We start from the raw sequence: 6786 nt of genomic DNA on the forward strand, positions 1-6786 counted from the left end.
AGACCAGGCTGGTCTCTAACTCACAGAGATCCGCCTGCCTCTGCCTCCCGAGTGCTGGGATTAAAGGCGTGCGCCACCATCGCCCGGCTTAACTCTGACATTTTTAAAGGCAAATTTTCATTGAGAGATTAAGGCTGTCATCCTGTGAGGACATAAATTTATCTTAAAGTAATATGCTTTCAGCTTCTGGTTAAAAATAGCCAGGAGGAGGCCAGCAAGATGGTTCAGCAGGTCAAGGTACTTACCTCTAACCTAAGTTTGATTCTCAGGACCCACATGGTGGAAGGAGAGAACCGACTCCTGCAAGTTGTCCTCTGAACTCTATATGTTGTTCACACACATAAATTGATACATGTAATTTAAAAGAATTTTTTTAATAACTAAGAGGACGTGTGTGGGTACCTGCACTTATGTGCACACTCCCTGTCCCCCACATGCACAGCATTTTAAAATGAGATAAAATAGCCAAGAGGGTCAGTTTACCCAGGAATGGCAAGGGGAAGGATGCAGGAATGGCCGCAAGAAATAACCGGTTCTTTCCACTTGTTAAAACTGTAGTGACAGATCAGCTTTGGCAGACAATTAAAGTTCAGATAAATGGCTCTTAATATTTCCCAGAAATAAGAGCAAATTTTTCTTCCAACAAAAGCTTTTCATTTTTGGTCTCAGGGGCTGTGAATTTGGAAAGCGTTCTTTCAGTTGGAGAAACTGGAGCGTGGTACCCTGCATTCTGGGAAATGACAGCATCGTCTACGGAAGGACGCCTTAGAGTCCTCACTAAACATTCTTGGGGATATAATTTCACACCCTAAGCACATAGATGAATCAGTGCTGAGCTGTTCCCCCTAAATAATAACTTCTGAACATATTCACCCATGATTAAAATGTTAGGTTATTTGTATTTACAGCCAAGACACAAAAGTTAGGGGGTTTTGAAGGGTGTTTTTGCTTCCATCTGGTTCTTGTATATATTTTATCTGCTCTCTAAAAAAGAAAACCAAAACTTGAGCTGTAAAATGTATCTTCCAATAACCGAGTGTGTCCTCTAGCCCAATGTGTATGAAGCACTCTTTGTGAATAAATGCATATAAACTATAGACTGAGCTTTGTGAAGGCTTGAAATGTTCTCAGGAAAGAACCGTTTGGATGATAAACAAAGAATGCTTTCCACTTTGATCCCTTTTTGTCTTCTTCCTCTTGTCTCAAATGCAGATTTATTTGCATGGTTGTGTTAAACACTTCTCCTTGTACAGTTTCTTCAGGTGTTGTCTCCCGGTAAGGGCTTTCTTGGACCCTGATTCCTGGATTGAAGTTTCCACTTCTCACCTTCTCCTTTTCAGCTCTGAGATAGCAAGGCAACCCCCAACCAAAAAGCTGACCTTTTGGGGCTAAAAATTAAGTTCATGAACAAAAGTGTATTGATTGTTACGTGAGCAAGATGTACCTCTGAACTGTTAACTTCCTCTGGCGCAGGATGCTCCTCCGGAAATGCCGGGACTAGTGAGAAGCAGTTCGTGCAGATAAAGGCATCCTTCCTGTGTCCTTTAGGTTTTTAAATTGTATGTTGGCTTTTGATTCCAGTGCCCTTTGACTGCCCTAGTTTTTGTTAAGTTCTTGTGACACCGCAGGACACGCTAACCTTCCCTAAGGAACTGACTGTTTCCTGGAATGTGAAGCCCTGGTGCCGTTAGTGGTCCATGTGCTGACCTCGTGTTTCTCTCTTGTACACTATGTAAGGCTGGTTATGACCAAAATCAGCTCAACTTTTTATATTAGGTGATTGCACTTAACTGTTATAGTCCAAGTGATCAAATCTTTGTACATTAGAAACTTATTTAAATTTTATTTTTCTACTGACATTTCTAATGCTAGCATAAATGTTTATCAATAAAGAATTACTTTAAATTCTTTGAGTTGGGATTGTATTTTTTGTTTGTTTTTAGATTTTATCTGAGGCAATGTCTTCCCACATCCAACTCTTCACAATAGGCTAGGCTGGCCTTGAACTTTTGGCAGTCTTCCCCCCACATGCTGGTATTACAGCTGCAACTACCACACTCGCTCTGGAGTTGCCTTTTTCTTTTCTTTTCTTTTCCTTTCTTTTCTTTTCTTTTAACCTCTTCCCCCACCCCACTTATTTATTTTTGGGCAGGGTCTCACTATGCAGCCATGACTGACCTGAACTTGTTTAAGGCTATCCTGAAACTCAGATCTGTTTACCTCAGCCTCCCAAGTTTGGGATTAAAGGCATGTGCCATCGTGACTGGATTCCATCCCCACCCCACCTCCCATTTTAAATCTGTTTATTAGTGGGAGCAAGGGCAGATGCTTGTCGTGGCGTTATTATCAGTAGAGGTTGAGGACAGTGTTCAGAAATCAGGTCTCTCCTTCATCCACGTGGGTCCTTGGGATCAAACTCCAGTCACGGACCATTTTGCCAGCTCCTGGAATTACATTTCTACTGTAATCTTTTATAATAAAATTATGTATGTTTTAACTGTATTTTTCTTATGTTCAACTTTATTTTTTTGATTTTTGGTTTTGTTTGTTTCTCTATGTAGCCCTTGCTGTCCTGGAACTTACTTTGTAAACCAGGCTGACCTCAAACTCACAGAGATCTGCCTGCCTCTGCTTCTCTAGTGTGGGATTAAAAGCGTGCACCACTACACTCAGCTACGGTTTTTAAAGCATACATTAAGTACACAGATCTTGACTGTACAATGCATATGTATGTATGTGTGTATATGTGCGTATGTGTGTACTTATGTGACCACTAGTCAGATCAAGAGACATGTTTCTGGATGGGCAGTGGTGGCACATGCCTTTAATCACGGCACTCGGGAGGCAGAGGCAGGCGGATCTCTCTGAGTTTGAGGCCAGCCTGGTCTACAAAAGCTAGTTCCAGGACAGGCTCCAAAAGCTACAGAGAAACCCTGTCTTGAAAAACAAAACCAAACAAAAAGAGAGAGAGAGACATGTTTCTGCCATCTTGGAAGGATACAGAATATCAGGTATGGACAGTCAGAGTTCAACCGGAAGTCCCCATGACTGTATGGACCTGAGACATAATGAAAGGAACTTTCAGGGGAGCTAGAGAGATGGCTCAGAGGTTGAAAGCACTGACTGCTCTTCCAGAGGTCCTGAGTTCAGTTCTTGGAAACTGCATGGTGTCTCTCAACCATCTGTAATGAGATCTGGTGCCCTCTTCTGGCAGGCAGGGATACATGCAGACTGAACACCATACATAATAAATAAATAAATAACATCTATTTTTTTTTTAAAAAGGAAGTTTCAGTTTCCATAAAAGTGACAACCAAGCTTGAATGTGGAAACTGGAAGATGAAGAGCAAAAGGTGCTGAAATTGGCAGGGATGATCCCTTAAATCATTCCCAATCTAAAATAAGGCAGAGTGTGATTGAGGAAAACATCCAGTACCAACCTATAGTTCTGCATATGTATGAGCACAGTCATACGCACACACAAACACACATGCACTTCTGTGCACCTGTGAGTATGCGTATACCACACACAGGTATACCTCCTCAGATAGGAATGGCGACTCAGGCCAGTGATCTCAGTGCGCAGATGTAAATGGATACTGCCTGTTCGTTTCCGGGCCTCCAAGAACCCAATAATCACACAGAAAACTATATTAATTACAACATTGTCTGGCCTATTAGCTCAAGCTTCTTATTAACTAACACTTATATCTTAAATTAACCAATTTCTATTAATCTATGTATCACCACAAGGCTGTGGCCTACTGGTAGGTTCTGGTGTTTTTTTTCTCTTGTCAGCTACATGGTACCTCTTTGACTCTGCCTTCTCTCTCTTTCTCTCTCTCTCTCTCTCTCTCTCTCTCTCTCTCTCTCTCTCTCTTCTATTTCTGTTCTGATTTCCCACCTGGCTTTGCTCTGCTAAGCCATTGGTCAAAACAGCTTTATTCATCAACCAATAAAAGCAACACATACACAGAAGGACACCCCACATCACTCAGAGTCTGAGGCAAGAGTACTGTCACAAGTTTGAGGGTGAGTTTAGGCCATTCTGGGCTACAGAGGCTCTTTCTTAAAAAAAGAATGGAAAATGAGAATCTCATAACTACTTGACACTATGCAATAGTCTCATACTGGTTGGGAATTTTAGGTGGGAATCAGACCTTCATTCAGTGTTAGGAGAGATGAGGGAGCATTGCTGGTGAACTTTTTTGGAGCCTCCCCTCCATGATAGGCTACACGATTGGTCACAGGGGTGTTTATAATATCCAAGGATAATAAGGCCAAGAATAGTGAAATTCAAAAGACTATGTTTAAGGCTTTCTATTATCCTATTATTTTCAGATACATCTGTTTTAGGGCCAGCAAGATGTCTCAGTGCATAAAGACACTTGCCACCAAGCCTGATGATTTGAGTTCAATCCCTGGGACCCACAAAGCAGAAGGAAAGAGCAGAGCCCTGTAGATTGACCTCTGATCCCTGCATGTTCATGATGCAAACACCTGCAAGAGGGCACACACACCAAACAGAAAGTTTTAAAACAAAAGCCTGTTTTAAGGAATCTTAGCCCTAAATGTAAGAACTAAAACTCTCCAGCCTTAGAAGGAATACGATGTAAGAGCCATGATCTTGGCTTAGGCAGTTTTCTTAGAATACTCAGAACGTTCAAGGAAGACACAATAATAGACTAGACTTCATCAAAACTAAAAATTCATGTTCAAAAGGAATTAGCTGTGGGTTTTTTGCTCCCTCTCACCAGCGGCTGAGTCAGGGAGGGGAGGAGGGAGTCATGATGAGTTTCCCAGGAAGAAGACTCCAGAGACCAGATGGAGCTGCAGATCTGGTTCAATGTGCATGTTCACTGGTATATATGCAAACATTACCAATCAGTTCAGATCATATCAAATCGCTGTTCAATCAGTCCAAATAACATGCAATCCGTGGTGTGTGTGTGTGTGTGTGTGTGTGTGTATTTTGGGGGGCAGTAAGTCCAGGCAGTGTGTGTGCAGACAAAGGGCAGGAAGCAGGCAACGCCCTGAGTTTTGGCGCCAAATTAGAGGGTCTGCAGTTAGCTGGGACTCCATTATGAGTCATCTGGTGTTCCAGACTCAGGTCCTGCTCAAATAGCCGCAGGAGGTGTTGGCGCGGCTCACACCATCTGTCCTTTAATGACACCATCTGAAAAGAGACTGACCCCTCAATTACCAAGAAGTGCAAAGAGGCCTCAGGAAGATTGGAGGAACTGTTCTCTAAACAGAGATATGGAAGACATACCCAGGATACTAAAAGTACTTATGCTGTCACTAAAACCAGTTGTAAAATGGGCGAAAATTCTGAGGAGACTTGGCGTGTGTGTGAGAGAGAGGGTTTCACTGTGTATCCCTGGCTGGCCTGTAACTCACTGTGGGAGCCAGGACTGGCTTTCAACTCACAGAAATCTGTCTACCTCTGCTAGGGTTAAAGGCATGTACTACCACACCTGACTGAAAAGGCATTTTTTTTTCAAAGAACATACACAATGACCAATAAGGACATGATATTTAACATCTTTTGTCATCAAGGAAATATAAATCAAGACTCTAACAAGATGCCATTTCATAGTCTATAAAAAAGACAACATAGGGTGTTGGCAAGGATGTAGACAGAGAAATGAGTTCTCATATGCTGCTGTTGCTGCTGATACAGACAGGGCATCCCCTTGGAAAACAGTCTGGTAGTTCCCCAAAAGGAAAAACATTACATGAGGACACAATTCCCTTGAAAACACCCTGCTAAGGCAACCACTGTATATTCTGTTTATGTGAAATGTCCAGAAAGGCAACTCCACAGATACCGGGGATTGGGTGGAAAATGGGTGTAGGTACCTGAGTTCAAGGACAGCCAGTGCTACGTGGTGAGACCCTGTCTCAAAAAACAAACAAACAACAAAAAAGCTCCCTTGAATGGTGTGCCTTGAAAGCTTTAATTATACCTTGACCAAGGGGCTGGTTGAGAAAGGCTGTGTTTGAGGCATGAAACTGTGGCTTTCAGGTTCACATTATGGTTTTCTTTCTTTCTTTCCTTTTTTTCTTTTTTCCTTTTGAGACAGGTTTTCTCTGTGTAGTCCTTGCTGTCCTGGAACTCTCTCTAGCCTCCCGGTCTCAGATCAGCTTGCTTTTGTTTCCTCCGGAGTGCTGAGATTAAAGGCATGCGCCACTGCGGGCACATTACGGTTTTCTGACCGGCACCTCACGAATCTACGAATTTTTCAAATTTTTATTCTTATGCGTACATACCTGCATGTGTGTATGTGTGTCTACCATGTGCCTGGTGCCCACTGAGGTCAGAACTCCAGCGTGGTTGCAAACCATCAGTGTAGTACTGAGAACAGAGCCCAGGTCTTCTGCAAAAGCAGCAAATACTTTCTTAATCTTTGGGCCATCTCCCTAGTCCCCACAAATCCACACATTTAATTGCCCTTCCAACTTTCCTATTGCTTCATCATGTACTATAGGTGTCAATTTAGCACTTCGTGCAGTGGCTTCACTCACAGACGAGATTTCTTTTCTCTTTAGTTATTACCCGATTGTTGATTCATTAACACAAGAACTCGCGGCCAACAACACTTATAACACAGGCCAGAACGCAACTAATTTAACAGGCAGATTTCCTCAGTAAGACACATCGCAGCCTTCTTGCGCTTAGAAAATTAGACAGCGTGCCGGGCGGTGGTGGCGCACGCCTTTAATCCCAGCACTCGGGAGGCAGAGGCAGGCGGATCTCTGTGAGTTCGAGACCAGCCTGGTCTA

This window comes from Microtus ochrogaster, chromosome 4 (assembly GCF_000317375.1).
Source record: "Microtus ochrogaster isolate Prairie Vole_2 chromosome 4, MicOch1.0, whole genome shotgun sequence".
Taxonomy (NCBI): Eukaryota; Metazoa; Chordata; class Mammalia; order Rodentia; family Cricetidae; genus Microtus; species Microtus ochrogaster.